The 22,283-nt window shown below is 36.2% G+C and overlaps 1 long non-coding RNA gene across 2 annotated transcripts in view; it reads right to left on the reverse strand.

Annotated features, from left to right (window-relative positions):
• Positions 1-22,283, reverse strand: part of LOC118168742 — a 54,314-nt gene that overhangs the window by 14,574 nt on the left and 17,457 nt on the right. Inside the window, exon 1 of one of the 2 annotated variants that reach the window (XR_004751767.1) lies at positions 2,470-2,600. The exons of the other annotated variant lie outside the window; for it this stretch is intronic. This is a non-coding gene — a long non-coding RNA (uncharacterized LOC118168742). Of the gene's footprint in view, positions 1-2,469; positions 2,601-22,283 lie in introns of those variants that run through there. 2 annotated transcript variants of the gene reach the window in all.

Here is a 22,283-nt window from a genome sequence, read left to right on the forward strand (position 1 = left end):
TCCCATGAGTACTCGCTATAAAATCATCAGATTTGTCATATTAAAATAGCAGTAATAAACTAAATTGGTAATTAAGCCATATTCTCCTCCACAGAGAAGACAGAACTCAGCATCAGACAGTAGGCAACTGCACCAGAGAGAAAGCACATTTGCTGGCTCGTGGAAGTTTTCTTCTATTGGTGAATTTTACCAGTTTAAGCAACCATGGGAGGATTAGGTAGAAGTAAAGATCCACATCCTGTGGTGGCCTATAGAACTGGGGTAAGGGCATGCAGTCTAATTCTATGAATAGGGTGGGCAGACAGTAAACAATATACATATAGAAAATGATTATTTTCCCATCTAGCTCTAAGAATTTTTTATTATTATTTTTTTCCTTCCCCACCTGTGGATTGAAATCATTCCTTTCAGGAAACTGTAATCATCACACAGTTTCCATCACATACTCCTGCTCAGCTCAAAACCTGCCATTAAAAATATCATGATGACAAATGGGCACAGGGATTTTGCTGATGAATGGATAGTACCAAATTAATTAAGTGACCAACACTGGCATGAATATTACTTGTATTAAGCATGAGTTGACTGAAAACACCAACAGAACAATCATCTTCATCGCGTAGGCTTTTCACACTAGAAGCACTAATTTAGTGCACTCAGGCAGCAGATCCAGGAAGCAGCTGGTCCAGCCCTACCTGAAAACAGCTGAGGAACAGGAGTCTCATTTAAAATAACACAGCCCACAAAGACAGATGAAGTTCCTTTGAAGAAAGCCCTAAAAGAAAAGTCCCGTGGGAACTTCCCATAGAGAAAAGAGGTCCTCCAGCTGCAAATCTTGCCCTGCTTCAGCCCAGAAACAGCTTGCTGACCTGCAAAAGGAGTTTCTCTTGTTCGATGGCTTGGATTAGAAATCAATAGGCTCTGGCACTGCTTCCAACTTAAGTAATAACAATCCTGCCACTGATTCAGAGTGTCTGGAGCATGATACCTAAGGATGTGATTACTGTATTTTCTGGTTCCTGAAGGCAGCTGCACAGATTTTCACGCATCTCCCCTCCTGAACAGATTGCTGAAGGGGATTTATGCAATGGAGAACGAAGAGGCTTCCCAAGCTCTATGAAACCAAAGGGGAAGGTGAGGCAGGATTTGTGCTCAGGAAGAGGAAGGGAAAGAGCAATGCCACATTCTGCAGCTTCTAGAGGAATACTGTCAATCAGATGTTACTGAGGGGACCCATAAATGGATGTTGGTAAAGTATACATAAGAGGCATCACCCGAATTCCTGTCATCCTACATTTTCATAGTAACATGGTCCTTTTTTCTTTTTTTCTTTTTTTTTTTTTTTTTTTTTTGGTATCTATACAGTTAGAAAGTCAAAAGGTACGCTGAATTACCAGCTGACATTGTCTTGTTCATATCTACCACTTCTTAACTTCTTAAAATAAATAGGGCTGGTTAGAAAGACTAACTGCAGAAGTCACTTGCGTGGGCTGGAAGACTGCAACAACTATAACCGTATTAAATGTCTGAAACCCACCCACAATCCAATGCTATGAGAGGGAGACACTAAAGCTCCAAATTTACTGCGAATACGCTACACTATTTCTAAGAGATATCTCACCAAACTATCCTACAGTAAATAATCAGAGATAGATCAGGCCCAACACCATCTGTGAGTACAATTACCTCCCATGCTATCACATGAGGTTTCACTGAACTTTTATTTTGATTTTATTTCCAGGAGTGGGACACTTGTGTAGCACACAAGTCTCTGAGCAGCTTTGCGTTAAACCTAGTAACTAAGCAATTACCTTGTAATCAGACACAGTGTTGATAACGCAATCATGTGGCAACATGTAATTACACGGCATAACATTTGCGCTGTGCCTTGAAAACGTAGTGCTGCCATATTTTTTTCTCAAGCTGAATAAGACTCCAGAGATTCTAAACAATGCACTCAACCTGGAAACATGATTCTCATGGCTTTTTTTGTTGATATAAGTGAAATGCCCAGACAGGCCAATAAAAGGAGAAAAAAAATAGAATATACCATCTTCACTCTCTTTATTTAGGGTAGTATGAAGCATCTTAAAGGAAGAGTTTGGAGACCAAACCATATATCTGTATCTTCCCCCTGGGGCAACTTCTCCAACCACTGCCAGCTGGAAGACCCACTCTCTGTACAGGCAAAATTTAGCAATTCATCATGTCAAAGAATAAGGAGAACTTCTCTGACTCCAGGGATCGATCTTAACACCCAAGGGGCACAAGGGCAGGATATAAAGTCTCTGAGTTACTGTTAACGCTGCCTTCTAGTAATAAAGGCCATCCATTCCATCCATTGTTGTTAAAATTCCGAACATATTGTTTTCTCCTAGGAGAAAGCACACACGCTTTTGGGATATCTGAAAGGTAACACGATGCATATGAATTAAAAGAAAAAAATTACCACACATACCAAATACTTACAGATTGTGGTTTAAAGAAATGACTTCTCCATAATTTTAGAATAAATGTTTGTTGCACTTCTAATTTCTTGAGTGCTCCAGACAGACAGTTTAAATTGATGGCTTGTTAGTGAGGACTGGCCCCTTTGTGAGATGTTTTCAGAATGATTGATTTACAATAAAGTGGCTCCTGGTGGGTGCACGCAGGTGGAACTGATTCAGATCGATTCCACAGAAGCTGACTAATCAGCTGTTTAAACTGGCAGAGTGCTCAATGACAGAAACAGTGCAGCTATCATTTTCTATCTAAGATTACAAATTAACTTGTTCTGTTTATCCTGTATGCCATCAATATGGAGAGAAGCAGCTGAGACGGAAGTGGGATTCCAGTCTGATGGTCTACAGCCTTCCTTACAGATGGACTTTTAAACATTGACAATGAAGGCTCAAGGGGAAATCTCATTACATATTAACGAAACCAGCATCAAGCATCACCAAAAGAGGAGGACTCCTTAAATTAACTAACTGGAACGGGAAGTCAACACTATTTTTAAAATGTGACCAGAAAAGGATAGATCAATCCCCGAATGGCCAAAAGTAAATATTTACGTGCACTTCCTCCCCTGTCCCGTACACTAGCAGGTACCCCATCAGTCTGTCCCTCTCTATGTACATTGCATGCACACCAGAAAAGTAGCATCTTTAGAGACTTGTATTTCCAGAAATGATTAATGCTGGTAATCAACATTTCAGCTTCTACAGTCATATCCCTGAAAGTGTCATTTTTACAACAAGATGAACACCTCCATGGGGAACAGAATGTATATGGGTAAGTGAAAGGTGTCAGAGAAAATGTGGGTAAGTGAAAGGAGAATAGATTCTTCCTGCTTCAGAGCTGATAACAAGAGCAGGGGCACGAGGGGGGAGAGGGATTAGAAAAATAATTTTAACCGTCTCTCATCCATAATGTTTCCTTCATATAACATTTGAAAAAAACATCTTTGATATTTTTTTTTTTTCTGTATACTTCCTCCTCCATTTGTCAGACATATCCCTTATTTTAATTACATTTAAAGCTGCAGGAAAACACCAAGCATGCTTTAGTGTGAGCAGCAGTTCTCATCTTGTTTACAGCAGGGAGTACAGATGCTGCTGCTAGCAAATGAGTTTTGGCCAACCTACCAGACAAGTTCTGCTTCGGCAGCCTTTTAGGGCTACCTGCAAAAAGCAGGGAGACAGAAAAAGAAGGTTTAGCCTCTCTGAACCCATTCAGTCCTTAGTCTCTCTACTGGCAGCAATTTCTGATATCTGTTTTTTGGTCCCTTTACGTTCTGAGAACAACTAATGGCATATTCAATACCTAGAGATAAAAACAAAACAAACGAACAAAAAACCTACCTGACAAGAGTTAATAGCTTCCACACTGATTCAAATTAAAAGTAGTTATTGAAAAGTGCTGCACTAATGCCACTACCTTAAGGAACAATAACATAAATATATTTTTGTTATTGCTCACAGACATTTAGGGACTCATTGCTCACAGACATTTAGGGACCATGAGAAGTGTCCCAGATCTAAACTGTTATTTCATTTTAACTTGTGAGATGCATAACGTACTACCACACTGTCATCTGCTTCCTTCATGTATTGATAACAGAAGTAAAAATTGTAAGCAGACACTGACTTGAAATTTGGTGGCCTAAGAGGTAAATATTTTGACAGATGTACTGCTAAAACTACTTTTTATTACTACAGAAAGGAAAGTACAACCTGATTGTCAGTAATAAAGGAAAATAATGTATTATCTGCATTGTTACATGCATACTAAATGTCACAATTGTTGAACATATCTTTATCATGAAATAAGCTTGTGAAGAGAAATACATTTGTTTCTATGAAGGAAAATCAAAACAAAATTCTTTTAGGCTGATCAACCATACATCTGGATGCTCACAGAATAGACGGTGCTATTTGCCAAGTAACACAAAGACCCTCATTTCAGAGAAAGCAAATAGTATATATAATAATCAGGAAGCCACATGCAATCTGTGCATCTCATTAGTTTCTCTGATTATCTGTGTCTGAGATTAGCCTCTTAACCTTCTCTTATTTAGCTTAAAACTAAAATACAGCTTAAAAACACTTAAAAGTGTTGGATGCCCAGCATACTGAGGTAAGATTTAGCTGCCTCTCCGCTGGCTTCTCTTTGAGACTTTAGCCCTGACCTGAAGGGATCTTTTCTGACTCTCAGACTTCTCCAGAGAGAAGAAATAATTCAGTGGTCCTGAAGGTGCAGGCCTAGCTCTCTCCTGAGCAAACTGCCAAAGCCAGCTGATTTATGTGCTCTAGTATTGTGATGTGGGCTGCTCACAGCAAATTGATCTGATAGCACTGAAGTCATTTAACTCCAGACCTCAGGTTGATATGCAGCCTCAGAGGTGAGATAAGCTACCTGGTTCAGAACTTAACAAGACATGTTTCTTCAAGATAAGATTGGCAATTCAAAAACAGGTGCAGACAGCAAAGTGCATATGTTGACCATGATCTATCACACAGAATTTGGTTCACACACGTAGTACAGACACAGAGAAACAGAAGCTCAAGCAGCAGAAGTTTGAATGAAGTATCTGAGGTTATCAATATATGAATGTATTGTACACAAAATCTAGTTGAAAAGACAATAAATGACTTATCAACTATACAAGCAATATGAAGTGGTAAGAAGGGAAGAAGAAACCCAAGGCACAGACTCCTTCTGTATTTAGAGGAGAGCAATAGCAATTCCAAACTGAGCTAGTGCATAGTGCCAGCTCCAGTTTTCCAACACCTTTACATATTGTGGATGCAAGTGATGTCAACTGATTCCCACAGCAACTGAAAGACAGGAATTACCAATACACACTCTTAATGTGGCCTGTTTTCTAAGGCTGATCTAAATTTATTTTTGACTGAATTAGGACTGTTTGAATATAGTCTGCGGACGTTTATCTGCAAAGGATAACCCTGAGAGTGCTATAAATGCTGCAAAAACACAAATGTGGAACTCTGGGCAAATACCATTGCCCTGCTTGTGAGTGCACTGTTCTGCACGAGAAAGAGCAGAGTCCCCAAAAATGTTTTGTCTGTATGCAAACTTGAGATTAAACCTCCAGTCCTTTTATCATTGTCCCACTCCAGCAGTGTCTGAGCTGTATCAAACTGTGTTGTGGTTTAACCTGACTGGCAGCTAAACACCACACACCCTTTCGCTCACCCTTCCCCATCCCTCTCTGGGATGGGGGAGAGAAATGAGAAAAACTGAAGCCTGTGGGTTGAGATAGAGACAGCTTATTAGGACAGAAAAAAATAAAATAATAATAATAATATGTACAAAACAAGTGATGCACAATGCAATTGCTCACCACCCGCTGACCAATGCCCAGCCTATCCCCAAGCAGACGGCCCCCCACCCCAGCTAGCCACCCCTATATATTGTTCAGCATGACGCCAGATGGTATGGAATACCCCTTTGGCCAGTTTGGGTCAGCTGTCTTGGGTCTGTCCCCTCCCAGCCCTCGCTGCACTCCCAGCCTGCCCGCTGGCAGGACAGAGCGAGGAGCTGAAAAGTCCTTGGCTTAGTGTAAGCACTGCTCTGCAACAAGTAAAACATTAAAAACCTGTGTTATCAACATTAGTCTCATCCTAAATCCAAAACATAGCACCCTACCAGCTACTGGGAGGAAAATTAACTCTATCCTAACTAAAACCAGGACAAACTGACACCAGGAAAGTCTTATTTTAATGAATTTCAAATATATGCACAGACAATCACAGAAAGCCTCTTCATAAAAAGCCATGCAATATTGCTGTTCAGTTTCATGCATTGCCTTTTAAGTACATAGAAATTCCTGTGTACTTATGTATAACTGTCTGTTCCCCGTAAGATATTAGCAGTCATTTCCCTTGTTTCAAAATGTAATTGCTAGGATTTCCAGGGAGTATTAATTATTCTGTAGTTATCTATTTGCTAAGGAAAAGAATATTATAAGGTTGGAGAAGTGAAGAAATGACCTAATTCTTTATGTCCTTACAAGGGACTGCGCCACATTACACCTAGCAGTATCAATCTTCCTGCATCAACAAACCTCTGGACCTGTGGGTAAATGGTAATTTTACAAAAGTACAAATATCAAGAAGACACAGTCCAGTAAAGCTATTGCTCTTGGGGAAAGACCTGGAAAAGCCAGCAATGATTAGCATGATGTTGATTGCCAAGAGACAAAAAGAATTATTTTTATGATAAATCAGACATTTAATATTTTAGGTACAAGACTCTAAGTCCTCAATTAACAGTTATCTAAAATAATTTCTTAATAAAGAAGAGTTTATAGGACTTTTGAGGATGAGAAGTTCTCCTCAAGGTACAAAGAGGTGATATTAACCTTTGAAACAACTAAAGAAAACTGCTTGCCAAAGATATTTCTTTTGATGTGTGTAAACTGTTGAGCAGTCAATCATGAGTGGGTTTTTGGTGCTGCTTTTGATCTTGAAATTGTATGTGTACAGCTTAATTGCCCATGGGCAAGAGCTGAGGGAGTAAGTTCTGGGTTGGTTATTTTTTTATATAAAAAAAAAAATTCCTATTCAAAGGAAAAACAGCTGTCTTCTGTATTCAAAAGCTGTTGGTCAAACCAAACCTTTCATTTAATGTTTCTCACTGTGGTGTGCGTACAAAAGACAGAAGCAAAGAGAGAGCAAGTATGGAATTTTTATCAAAGATTTGCACTGCAGGGAACCAGCTTCAGATCTAAATCTAGTCAAGAATGCAATAGGGGTTTCTTCCCAGGTGGGGAAGAGGATAATTAACATAATTCAGGGAAGAAAATTAATTGTGATAGATTAGAATATTTTATATCAAATGCAAATTTCCCATTGATTTTTGTACTTGAATTCTAACAGCTATAATATATCGAGGATAGGGAAGTATAATAATAATGATGACATTAATAGCACTCTAGTGTAAAGAATTATTAAGACTTAAATGTGATACTTTTCAATAATGGTAGATTAACTGATTTTGTGGAATATTCAATGAAAGCTTCATGCATGGATTTAATTTAGTTTTATACCTGGTAAATTGGACTGATGTCATGTCACATCACTATCCTTAAGCTTGAAAAGTAAGAAAATTGAAGGATTTTATTTTTTTTTTTCCCTCTCATGAAGAGCCCATTAATAGTTATGTTGTTTCTGGACAGTAATTTATGTTTGGTACTATGTTCACTATAAACAAGAGGATAACAGAACAGTTAAGGTATATTGTTTTGGCAATAAGAAGGGAAATATGCCTGTTTTCTCAAAACTACTCAGAACATAACATGAACTGGGTCTGCAAATGGGGACTGGGGTCTCGGTAGGGCTATCCACATCCAACTTGTATGAGAGCTACAGAAATTGTCTATTTGTATTAACCTAATGGGCCAACCTAACTGGGAAGGCCCCTTTGTGTTTTGTCTCTGAGCATTACATAAACTATATATGGCACAGTATATTAGAGCTCTCTACAAGAAAACATTTTTATATGAAAAGATAAAAATAATAGAATGTGTGCAATTATCATGTTCTTTGCTTTTATTTTTTAAAACACATTTCTGCATGATACTTATAAGAGGAAGAGTCTCTTCCTGGGATGAGAAGCAAAGGGAGGAAAAGTTTAGAAGTGAGGCCTGGGTAGGCCATCAAGTCCTTAAAAAGGCAAACAAACAGAGATTCTGCTTTGGCACAAAAATAGGAAATGACATCTACCCATTACTATTTTTTATCGCATTTGAGTAATACCATGGGAGTTGTATGAGAAATTAATAAATGCAAACAGATCTTAAGACTGGTGCAAAACAAAGATGAAGACTGACTTTTCTGATGTAGGTCAACAAGAGAAAGAGACTTCAGGGGAAACCCACTGAATTTCAAATGGAAGGTGAACCTGTATGAATAGCAGATGCAATTGCACCTGAACATAGACCTGAAAAGCTGCAGTTTAACAGAGGTGAGCAGAAGACCTACATTCTTAAAATGTGGCAAGTATTTCATACCAGGGACTACTCTGCATCCAGGCTATCAGGTCTGTTCTTTTTGGGAGTGCAATTCCCTGCAAAGATTTCCTACCCCAAGCAGAAGCTTACCAGAGTCTCTCTGTTTTACCAGAAGGTGGTTTTGACTTGGGGCTTGGTTACTCAGCAGGCCTGCTAGGAGGAGAAATCTTTAATTTGTGGATGGAGTCTTTATGCTCCCATGCTGTGGGGTTGCAACCAGGCATTAAAAGAGGTTGATCTGACCTTGAAATAGAGATCAGAAAATCAGTTGAGATGCAGGATCAGTTCTTCAATTTCAGCTTTGAGGTTATACAATTTCTGCAATTTTACAGTTTCCAGTATTACTTCCCATTTTAAATAAGAGGTACAGATGCAGATGGAAGACTACTATATTCTAACTTAACAGGTGAATAGGAATCTGTGGTTTTGAGAATACATTTAAATATCAGTCTTATCTAGTACCCTGATTAGCAGCTTCCTGGAAAAGTATTGACCAGTGTTTGAAATTTCTGATTTAATAAAGCAGAGGAGGTAGAGAAATTGTTCAACTTTTTTTTTTTTTTTTTTTTTTAAATATAAATAAATTAACATATGCAGTTTTGAAAGAGAAAGATTGTAATATTTCCTCTTAGTAGGTGTAGAAAAGAAGGCCTATGGTTCATTTCACAGTATAAGCATGTGGCTATATGACATTTCTATGTGAATAGCATCCCTTTGAAATACTGAAACAATTATTAACCAATGCTCATATAGAATACTGAATTATGACTCCATTCCAAACCTAAATTGCTAAACATGTTAAAAAAAAATTAATCTTATATTTAATGGGTGTACTGATTCGTGGCAGATGTCCAGAAAAGTAAGGCGAGTGTTTTTTTTAAAGCTATTATTTAAGCTATTGTATCAACATGAAATAATTAAAAAAATCCCATCTGTTGTTAAATTACTTCTAAACATACACTGAGTATACAAGCAATACAGGTGAAAATTCATCTCACCTAATATACGCCATTTAAAATTAGCCAACAACTATAAGTTAGTTGTGAAACTCCCTCCAAAACTAAGATACAACGAGAGCTACTGAGGATGATTAATTCTCCTTAGAAGTTAAACACATTTTTGGAAGGACTTAATTTATGAAAACTCTTGTTTCTTACAGGTAAAACCAGAACTCAGATAAACAAAAACACATCGCCCACACAATAAATGGCATAAAAGTGGCATGCACTTATTTCATAATACCAAACAGGTATCATTAAAATTTCATTTAAAACTCCCTTGATGTCCAAATTTGTTTCTTACTACATTTTTGCAACACTTCATGAGACAAAGGCTATGATCCATAAGGCATGAAAACAAACTTCACCTTTATTCTGCATTGCTAGAAATAGCTCAAGAAGTCATTTTGCTCTAATTTGGAACTGTAAATACATGTCACAGCATGCTTTCTTTACAAAGTAAGATTGAAGTAATTCCTGGGATATCTGCTTAAGTTACCTCCAAATGCCTCTTTGAAATGTTTTTCCACTTTATTTGTTTCTTGGTATAGACTTTTGTGTCAGTTGTGTATGTTGTAGCATGTTTTAGGTTTTTATAAGAAAATTTCTAGAACACTATTTCTAGAAGTGACTGGGGTATTTTCTGCCAGGTTGTTATTATGTTATTATTATTAGGAAAAAGTGTACTAAAATAATTCTCATGAAATGTAATTATACATTGAAACATGCCATTTTAAATGAAAACTTAGGCAAGAATTTATGATCTAAAATAAATAAATAAAAAGAAATCCACTTGAAATTTACAGTAGAATCATTGAATTTGGCTCAAATGGATCCAAGTCCATTTGATTGAAGACTGAAGTCTTGCCACCCATGGAACTGAGCCAAAATACTTCGAGTCACAAGACACATACTGCATATGCCCTCTCAGAAATACTGCTCTCTGAAATAACAAATAGAGCACACTGATGTCTGAGATCTATTTCAAAAGAAAACAAGGTCTTTTACGTCCACCTTTCTTTAAGAGATATATAGCCTGAACCAATCACACACGGCTAGAGTCCTTCCTATTAAACTTTATTGAAAAAAAAAAAAAAATGCTCATTTATGCACGAGGGGGACTGCATGGTCCTGGGGATGCTGAAATCCTCATGACAACAACAGCATGAAAAAGAAAAATTGACAGGTCAGTTCTCAATGGGCTCCACCTCGACAGAGAAACAAACATGTACATTAACTGAACTTAAAAAAATTGATACAGTTCCGAACTATGGGCTACATTTTGTAAAAGACATTCATTTTCACAGATCTCTCACTCTTCCATGTGCTAACTATGTTCAAACTCCACTGTGAAAAACACTGCTGTTCTTTGTGACAATTACTTTACCTTGTAAAATTCATTCTTTACAACTGCTGGTATACAATAATAAAGTATTCATTTAGAGACTAAATCTGAGAGTCAGATTTGTGACTTCTGTGCTGAACATCTGGGTAAGTGGAATATTATTAGGATACCCCGAGGAATTATTTTTAAAAAGCTTTTTTGATTCAAAAGCTTTATGGATTTCAAATACTTTGCAAATAATAATCAATAATACAAATAATCATCAATAATACAAATTGTAATGAATTTTGAATATACAGGAAACATGAAGAGTATTATTCATTTGGAATGTAAAAGTTTAGCAAATGCATTGAATTAGCAGCACATTTAAATATCAGATTCATTGGTAAATTGTCAGAAAAGTTACTCACAATGAGCAAGGGAGATAACTTCATCAATATTAATTGAACATACTCTTTAATAAGTAGAGGGCCTGAAGAACATGTTAGTAGGATGATCCAGCTTTAGCAGGGAATAGCAAAAATGCTTCCATAATTCATAATCCTTTCTAAAGCACATTTTTCAAATATAGAATATATTTTCTCTCGTGTAATTTCATCTCATAAGATGTTTTAGATATTTGACTCTCATAGGTTATAAGAAATATCCCGCAGATTTTTGTTTCATTTCCAAGAAGGCACACTTTCATTCTTAGTGTGGATTCAATTGCCTAAATTTGCTACAGTACTGTCAAAATGATTCAGGACTCCATTTAAAGCCTATTTCAGAATCTCTTTGACAAACACTTTAATTTTATCTCTCGCGTCTAAATCCATAAAACAGCGTGATCTAAAAATTCCTAACAAACTTATTAATGAAGATTAATGAAAATTTAAATATGCATGCGTTACTTATGCAGTTTTCAGTTAATTATATAGCAATAGTCTCATATATACCTTAATTAAATTAATTATTGATTAGTGCACTTTACACTGATATTTCATTAACAAACAATAACTGTCTCATTATATCTCGATGAAGTTTTAATTAATTAAAATGTGGCTGGAAGTACAAAGTTAAGGAAACAAATGCAACAGCAGAATAGTTTAAATTCAAAGAACTGAGTAAGCGTAAGCATGTTAATTACGTTAAAAAAGAAGAAATAGTGAAGAAAATACTTAGCTTAAAGAAATTGATTCAATAAAGACAGTGCAAGATAATTTCTAAAGGATTAGAGTTTTAGCAGTAGAAATATAAATTCATCTACGAGGCAAAGCAGGAAAATTCTTAAAATACCGTTGTAACACTTGTAGGATTCTGTCCTTTGGTTATTTCTGACAGACTCTTACATTTTAAGCAGCATCCTAGATATCTAAATATGTAATTATGACTGTTTATTTTCACACTCATCAGCTATGAGCTATTTCAATAGGGTGATGCTGTAATTCTCACAAGATCTGGCAAATGATTCACGGCACTTTTATGTTGTCATTAACTGTCACATTTCTTGAGTTAAATATGAGCCCTGTCACTTGAAAGTCGGAAAGCCGCTTCTAAATTTCTCAATTTCATTAGCAATTGATTCAAATCACTTCCATAAAAGAGCCTGGATTGACATATGAATTGCAGTGGTTCCACAGCTTAGTGATTAATTAAGCAGGCTATCAGGCTCACATTCAACTGTTTATTAACCTGAAAATTCTTGCTTCATTATACAAGGTTTTCTAATTATTACATGTAATTACTGTATTTATCTTTTCTGGGTTTTGAAAAAAGTTAATTGGTGGAAGATAATAACAAACTATCTGATCAGCAAATCTTTACCAGCAATAACAAAAATCTATAGGCAGACCTGAAGCAATGTTAAAACTCCTTGATGCAATGGACTGTGAAATGTATTGTCAACATAAAAGTACATATTTCCTTAAAAAATTGAAAAAGATGTCAGCATGTGATATGCAAGGTATACACAGTGCAACAGTGGAGTTGATACGGTAAAGTACATTCTTTGTGCTGGGCTATACATCCTTCATGGTATGATTTAAATGTAAACAAGCATACATACATAAACACCCTTCTGTTATCCTTGACAGTAAAGAGAATTGAGAAAAAAATTGACTTGTGTTTAACCATACACATGCCATAAGACAGAGATGAGATACCACAGAGTAGCTGGATGATGATAGCAACTCATTGGTTTGAAAATAAAAAGTTAACTTCTAAGTCCTTTAATATTACAGTCTTTGTTGTTTTTGAAGAAGGAACCAATAAATGTAGCTATTCTGCACTTGAATCCTTTACACTTTTTTTTCCTTAAAATGATGTGAGTGACACAGTGACTCATCTAAGTGCTGAGGGATTAGCTTGCTTTGTATTCTTCTATCTACAGAAAGAGAGATTCCAGAATACCCTTTGCTAAAGCTAAGTTAGGCTTCTTTTAACAATGTCACTTACGTTGCTAGCTCATCACCTATAAATTTTTCCAGACGTAAATCTTGTAAGTGCCAACATCAAGGAAAGCTTAATCAGAAACTGTAATTAAAAATGAGGCTCAAATATTTAATCCTGTCTGAATGCTACGGTTTACAGAATTGCTTTTAATTTACAGCTGGATGCTCATGTTGATCATCTGTAGACCACAGAAAATGCAAGTCATGAAAGAAATAATGATTTTTCAGATCATGCCCCAAGGTAATATTTACTCATTACTATAAACAACACACCTGCAAATTCAAAACCCATTTTCAGCTTCTCAGACAATCTCTGATTTTGGGTAGTAATCAATGCTATTTCCTTGGGTGCTGTGCAAATATGACAGAGGGAGAACCCTTCCACGGAAGGTTTTGGTGTTTAAAATGCTCAGGGAGAGTGGTTTAAAGAAACGAGTGTCTTAATACATCTCTACCTTAAGATTAAATACATTTTCTGAGCACAAAGGGAAGCTGTTGGGGTTGTGTTTTTTTTGCAACATGCTTGGACTAAAAATCACCATAGGCCTATATCGTACTGTCATATTATAATTACTTTCTGTCAATAACCTTGGAGCCAAATGCAAGCTAGTGACCTGGAGATGAAATACTCTATATCCTATTGCACTCTGCTGTGTACGCTGTTGCATTAAAGCTCAAATGCAATTTGTTTCCTTGTAGGACTGTGAATTCCTGTAACATTCTTATTACATTAATGAGACTCAAAGCACAAGTGTTAAGATAATAAAAGTTGTTAGCTGCAATTAAAATAATCCACTAAAAGAAAGTAAGTCTTCATGTTCTCAGAGCAATTTAAACATCTTGACCTCACGAAGAAAGGTAATCGTTCTTTGTATTGTAGCTTTATTCATTGGCCACAATCAAAACCCGGGTCCATCATAAACATATTCTAGGACATAGTCTTCACTTAATGAAGCCATGCAATCCAAGGATGATCTCAGCAAAAGAAAGATGCAGAGAGTTATGAGCATTTAAATGCCATTGCACAATGGAAGTCCTGAGGTCATTGAAAATGCTTTCCTATAGAGAATGGCCAATACAAATAAGGTTGGCACAAAGAACTGAAATAGCAGGTCCACGACAGCAGGTAAAAGCTGAATAAACAGAATGTAAGTACCAGTACAGAATCCTATCTGCTGAAACTGGATTTTTTAATCAGATGCCAGAGGCTCGTAAGAGCATAAATCTCACAGACCTTCAGAGTCAGTTACGCTCCTAAACCACTTTTGAAAACCCCACCCTAGACTATTCTGTCCACTGGCTGTTATTGAACTACTTTTGATGTTTTTTATAACTATAAGCAAGATTATTTTCAGCTCTGCACCTCAAAATATCTTCTCGAGAGAATAGATTGATTTCATGGATTATTGGTTTTAAACTCAAAGAGCATAGCTGTAGGTTCCTAACAGCTTGGGGATCTGAATACGTAAGAAAGCCAACACTGAGCAGACTTACCTGCTCAGGACTGGAAGTCCCATGGCAGCAAAGATTTCTTTCCGTACTGTTTTTTGGAGCAGAGCTAGAAAGACTGCAGTGTTTTAGAACTTATTCTCACTTTACCCTTCCAGCTATATGGCTGATGCAGCTTTACACAGCTCTAACATTTCTCTGTCAGTGATGTAGTCATGTTCACAGAGAAATAGACTTTCGCTATTCACTATGACTGCAGCAACTTAATTAAAACATTCTGAGAGTATATTTTTTTGAATGACATTACTTTTACAAGAACTGAGATAGCAAATCAACAAGTCTCACAGACAGACATATTCAGTTGGATTCTTACTTCTACCTCCTAAGTGAATCCAACATTAGTCAGGCCCACAGGAGGCTGGCAGTGTAAGTTTTTTTTTACAACATCAGAGAACACAAAGAAATAAATTCAGGGGCTCATACTTAAAAATTACAATAATCGTATTTACTTGACAACAAAAAGTACAAATTCAAAAGACTCAGAATGTTTTAAGGAGCTACATGTGGTTAGATTCGGGTGTCAAAACACAGTGCCACTGCCTGTGAGATCATATATCTCCTGTAAGAACTAAAATAGCAGTTTTTTAAATTGGTCTATATATATTATTCCTGTGACAATTCTGGCATTCATTAGACGGGAAAGGGCAGCAGTAGGTTTTCTCACTACAGTACATACAATATTGAACTTAAGTTACAGCATCTTTCGAAACATGAGTACTGACAGGAGTTGTAATAAAGAACTGGCAAATATCTTAGAGAATGATAAAAAATAGATTCATGAATTACTGTAGTAACAAACTTCCTAAGGTAATGAAAGTGCAATATCAAGCATGTAAAGCAGCTGACTTTTCAGTTCTGAAACTTGTTTCTACTAGAAAACTCCAATAAAACCTAGGCCTTTCGACATACCTAACGTTTATTAGGTGCTTGTTCCACAAAGAATTCCCATTTGAGTATGATAACCCTAGCAGTTCACTCTCTTTCCTTCTGAATCACTTTCAACCACACAGGGCTTCAGAGATTTTGGCATGGCATCTCAGCCCCACTGCATCCAGCTTGACCTCTACGTTGAGATACTTCCCATCACTATAACAAATCTGCAGATTCCCTATGTCTTTAGTTTTCTACAATAACACAAAAGTGTCAGAAGAAGGGAATAGGAAACACCCTGCAAATCATACACTGCTTGATTATTATTATTTTTTAAACAAACTAAGGCATTACTGTGGCAAACACTTGGAAACAGCATAAAATCTATCTAATTTTGAAGAAGCATTTTTAAATTGATCAAAAGTAAAACTGAAACAAAGTTTAGATAAGAGGCTAATTATTGGTGCTTATATATCAAAGGAATACCAAGAATTCCGTTAGGCTGTATATATTTTAAAATTAATGACTATTATTTTTTTTAATTAATGACCGCTTTGAAAAAGAAAAATCTCATTAATTAACTGCTACTCCAACTACTAAAAAATAGTGCTTTATTTCTCTTGATTAAAATATAATAAAATATTGATGGCAAGTTTGTCCAAAGGGCTGTAAAATACCATATGATTTTACAACTTTCATGGGTATGTGATCTATCTAGGAAAATGCAAGATTACTGCACACCTGTATGCCTTATTCAAAGATGTTTTAAATGAGTCTACAACTTCCACACAGTGATCAAACACAAGTAAGAACTGGAAAACACATTGATTGAACTGATTGTCATCTAAATGAGAGCTGAATTTATAAGAATGCATTAATAATGAAATGCCTTCCGCATTCCAATATAAACATATATTTAGATCACTGATGGTAATCATAACTGTTACAGTCAATTGAGTGAATAATGCTGTCTATAAACAGGGTTCATAGATAAAGTGGAATTTGTAATTGTTAGTGTTTAATAAAAAGTCAAAGAAGGCTTGAATGTCCAAAAACTATGTAACAAGAATAACTAATATTTCCTCTATGTATTAATTCATGTTCATATAATGACACAGAAAAAACATTTGGTTGGTTTAAATGGGGAAAGAGGATAAGAAGTGATTTGAAGTCAGTCTCTTAACCAAAGCCCTATGAGATAAATATTCCCATCAGTAATGTAAAACAGCCTAGCTGTTTACTACCATGGCCAGCACAAAAATTAATAAATAAATAAATAATAAAAATATTCAGTGACACAATGCAATGAACTGCAAGATACAGTAACTCCTTTGCTCGAAACTCTACTTACTTACGAAGATGAGGCAATGCTATAGCAAATGCAACAGCAGACAAAATGGAAAAGTTGCAACTGAAACAGATCAAAGCAGCAGCGAGACATTTGAATGAATAAATCAAGTAGTATTGTTTAGATGTACTAACTTAACAAAACTAAGCTTAGCAAAAACAAATACAAACAAACAGAAAAACAACACCCACAGCCTTACCATATGTAGAGTATGCTTTAGGAATTTTAGAAGTTTTCTTAGAAATTGATTGAATAAGAAAACATGAAAAAAATTGCAATTTCTCAAAAGTACTATAGCAAAAGTAGTAACACAAATATGGATTGAAATAATCCAAACTCAGTCTCACCCACTCCAATGAGTTTGATGAACCTTTCGCTGTTCACACACTGGCACAAGAGAGAGGAAAATCAAGCCAGGAATGCTGTTGCAGCAATTACATCAATTCATCTTTAAAAGCAGTTGCAGCAGACCCTTAGCAAAATGAAAGGTTATTCTATAAAGAATACTTCCAGGCATCCTGCTTTGAGGAAGCAAAGGTACCTATACAGGAGATTAAGGTGAGGAAGGACATGTGCTTCCCTACTCTGTAGCCACAGTTGTGGGCATTCTGCTAATCCCCAAATACCACGTCACCTGCACCTGTCAACCAGGGCCCTGTGCCACATCTACCTGAGAAGATGTATGCTGGCAGCTACCACAGCACAACTGCTGTCTCATGAGCACACTCCTGCTTGCTTTCTGGCAGACTGCTGGAGTAGTTATAGCTTGAGATTTAAATAAGCAAATGCAGGAAAAAAATGAAGAGTGGATGATGTGTCCTGCTGAAAGAAAGACAACAAGATTTTCTCCATAATGTTTTCTCCAAAATTTATCTTGAGGAGTGTCAAAAATGTATGAGCTGGACTGAGGTCCAGATTATGAGTACAAGGTTCTACTTAAGCTTTTGCAATTAAATTCTGTTCTTCAGTTCTGTTCTTCTGCTGTCCCTTTTACAGGAGGAAAAATGGAACAAGGGTAAAAGGTACTAAAGAAACTCAAAAACTTAGGGAACCAGAAAGAACATCATTTTGAATGACAAAAATAAAGCTCTGTATAGTAAAAATCTTCAATTGCTACGCAATGATGCTGCACTCTCCTAAAAGACACGAGGAGACCTAGGTCTTTCCCCTATGGCGGCATAAAATAACTTCTCACTGCAACATGGCAGGTCTGCTAAACAATAAATTATTTATATCCTCTCCTTAAAAACCAACCAAACAAAAAACACTGTCCAACTCCCCCCTTAGCTAAACAAATGCTTCAAGTGTGCCAGAAATGTTACATTTTCAATGACATATTTAGAGGAATAATTGCTCATATTCTTACTCTCCAGGAGCTCCACCTAACTGCCAACAGATTTATACTTTCCCAATTGACTTCAACAGAAATATCTTTGGGAAAATCTTATTTTCCATTACTACTAAATGAAGTGCATTTCATATACAATAATAATAATAAAAACCTAAGCAAATTATTTGGAAGAGCTGGGGCTTCTTTGTGCTGCACAATAGGATGCCCTCATATGGAGTATTGTATGTTTTTGCCTCACCAGAAGTACAATAGAGTGGAATTGCAAAGATCCACAAAAGGGAAATAAACCTTCTGAGAAGCATGGAACTTACATCTATTAAAAACTGGCAGAATTCATAGTTATTCAGCTTGGAAAAGTTGGATACCTACAGGATACTTGATTGCAAACAGCAACATGAAAACTGATCAGACTTCAGTTTTGAGAATATTTGGTACTCTGCTATGAGAAACAAGAGTTATGATGCTATTATAAACATCATAAATGAAAATTCAAAACCAATTAAAATAGATACTTTGTGTGCAACGCATACCTGGAACAATCTGTCTATATTATCTCTTGTGAAATATCTTCAAACTGTAAAGCTGGTAAAGAATATTTTAATGCTACCAAACTGGCAATTGGAACTTCTGCTTGAAAATGTGAAGGTATTGGTTTCAGCAAACAAATGCATTCTATTCTGTAGAAAATGGATATCTCATTGATGTCTCATATGAAAAAAAAAATGTTATAGCAGTTGGCCAGCAACAAGCAGCTGTTCCAACTTGGACCAATCATTACAGTTAATGCAAATTCTGGCATAAAGCAGGAGGGATTTATTTTAGAAAACCTCCGCTGTCTTTTCTGTGGCTTCATGTTGAATATTTTGGGCCTATGAAATTACATATTACAGACAAAAGTAATCATCTCAAATGTCCACTGAAATTACAACAAGTAGACCACTGTCCTGTCAGTAAAAACTTATTCATCATTCTATATTTACAAGTTCTTTGCCCAATCTGTTTTTAATTGTATAAACTTAATCTCTAACAGTCTGGCTGCAGATAGGGTCTAACATACCTCATCACAAACAGAAATCCCTTAGTGGTGGCCTATTTTCCATTCTCAATTGTTTTAAAGTGGCACTAAAAGTGGTGCATCATATGACTGATCATGATTTAAAAAGCACCAGCTTTAAAAGCTCCATGAATACTTCGCTTAACAACACTCTTCTGAGACTGCTAGGCATACAGAACACCTTTATGACTGCTGAGACATGGCAAGTGAAGTACACAATCAATACAAGATCTGATCCATGCCTCAAAAACAATTGACTTCTTTTTCCTTTTGTTTTTAAACACACTAACACTTTCTATGCATCTGGGGTTAAAAACAAAACAAAACAAACAAACAAAAAAAGATTAGCAATTAATCCTTAGTTGAGACAAATTCACAGCGCACATATAGGAAGAATCATCTTTCTCATCTTCCAAACCCATTCAAATGCAAGGCAGCAGCTGCTCTAGTTGCAGTTTGTGTTACTTTGTGTGCACTGTCAAGTTATCTTTTTGTCAACCAAGTGTTAAAGTTCATACTTTGTACCTAATATAATATCAAATGCTCCACCAGTGTTTTTTTGATTATTATTTTTAACTGTAGTAACAGCAAGATTGTACAAAATGCAGAAATACTGCAACAGAATAAGAAAGCTTAATGGATAACTTTGTCTTCCCAGACCTTGTATCTTCTCAGCAGACCCATCCTGAAGTTTCAGTTCTTAGCTCTTAGAGATAATTTGTGAAGTATAAAGTCCTGAAACATTAGTGCTTAGCTGTCATGACCAAGCCTTTCCACACAACACTAGTTAAAGAACTGGCTTTAAAATTGTAGCAGAAATCTGGTCCTAGTGGTCCAAATACATGTATTATAATTCTCCAAAAAGGATATTAAATGAGTGTTTATTTGTTAGTTGGTTGAATTGGTTTTAGATTGAGTGTTCTTTAAAGAAGCAAGAGCAGAACCATGTTACCTCAAAGCAGTCCAAGGGCCATACAACCCTACTGTCTGGTTTAAATGGGAAAGATAGCCCCTTTCCTATGACACTGTGCAAGAAATACTACTCAGTACTTTCTCAAATATGGTGAAAGGCATTTCATTATTCATTAGGTTAAACAAGGAAGTCAATAAGATACATCTGTCAATAACTCAAACTACTAGCTGAGAGCTTACTCAGTGCAAGATATACTTGCTTATGCAATGCTGGGCTACTGCTATCCATGATTTTCATTGTTGAAATGGAGGATTAGGAAGTTTCAAGCAAACAAAAGCTCAGAATGTGAACCTGACAAATATTTTCCAAACCAGAAGTCCTTTTATAAATTTACTTTGGCTCAAGTGAGCCCTAAAAAAAAGGATTTCCTTAGCACAAAAAGGTATATTTCCCACATTGAGAACAAACCCAGAGGCCACTGAGAAATAGGCCTAAATGCAAATACAGGAGCTGTATTCTGTCTGTATTATAAATCTGTCTTTCAAGAATATATTTTCTCAGAAGATTTCAGGCCATTCTATACTTGTGAAGAATTTATTCCTCTCCTTAAAAAAAGGAAACGTAATCATAACCATCTTTGACCCTAGTACATCATTTGAAATAGCTGATCAATGAAAAAACCCTTAGATAATTGTGTCTGCAGTTCCAGACAACATGACCAGAAAAAAAATTCCTAGTTTGGCTAATGAGAAATAAACCTTCAAAAACCGTGATTTTTGCACATCTTTCTCAAAAGAGAACTCCACAAAGAGTATTTGGTACACTATACCATGCGGCGAAGTGCCAAGGAACTGTGTGACAGTATCTCACCAAGAGCGCTGAGAATCAAAGCAGATGGATTAATGACTATGTGATCAGATGAAAACCAATGACACTGTGAAAGAAATATTACTCAGTACTTTCTTAAATATGGTTAAAGGCATTTCATTATTCATTAGGTTAAACAAGGAAGTCAGTAGGACACATCTGTCAATAACCCAAACTACTAGCTGATAACTGGATAGTTGTACATTGGATTGAATGAAGAGAAATGGTGGGTGTTACTACAGCTAGGCACTGATTTCACCATCTAATTCAGTTAGACATCTTAAGACATAACAGATTCTAAGCCTGGGTATCCTTGCAACACGTAAGATGAGGAATGAAGAAAACTGAAATAAATCTTAATTTCCAAATAAAACCCCCTTTTCCTGAAGTGCTACTTCTATAGCATCATTCTTTCATTCACAGCTTATGGTCACTGGCTAAGAGCTCATCTTCTATTGACATGTTTTCCAACAATATTTCCTAGTTACTAAGCCATGTATGAAAGATGATTCTTCACGTAAAAAAACGTTGGGGGTTTTCTTTTTTTCTTATCAAAAATCAATGTACAGGAAATTGCTCAAATTTGTCAGAACAACCACTTCTGTTGCTGCTTAATCATTAGATCGAGCCTGCAAGGGAGTCTGCTATACTGTCTTTTCCAAGAAATCAGCAACCACATCTTACAAACTAACCTATTCAGAATATTTGCTTCCTATTGGTGGCTCTTTCACTCTTTTTTTTTTTTTTTTTTGTCAAAATCACTGGTAAGACCATGCTTGTTTCAGCCTGTTGCCAAATGTGGTGCACTAAGAAACTAATTTCTAGAGACAGTATGATCAGACTACCACACACTCATATACCAAATGCCAGAAGGAAATGGCTGAGAAAAAATGTGCTTGTTCTGGAAAAAGGAGAATAGAAGGTTATAAGGTATGAGGTATGTCTTATGTTGCTGTTATATTAAAGGTACAAGGAAATACGGGAAAAAACAGTTATAGACTGCTACACTTCTAACATGATTCAGAAAATGTGCTGTACACCAAATAACTCCCTCCCCCCCACCCCCCCCCAAAAAAAAGCT

This window comes from Oxyura jamaicensis, chromosome 6 (assembly GCF_011077185.1).
Source record: "Oxyura jamaicensis isolate SHBP4307 breed ruddy duck chromosome 6, BPBGC_Ojam_1.0, whole genome shotgun sequence".
Lineage (NCBI taxonomy): Eukaryota > Metazoa > Chordata > Aves > Anseriformes > Anatidae > Oxyura > Oxyura jamaicensis.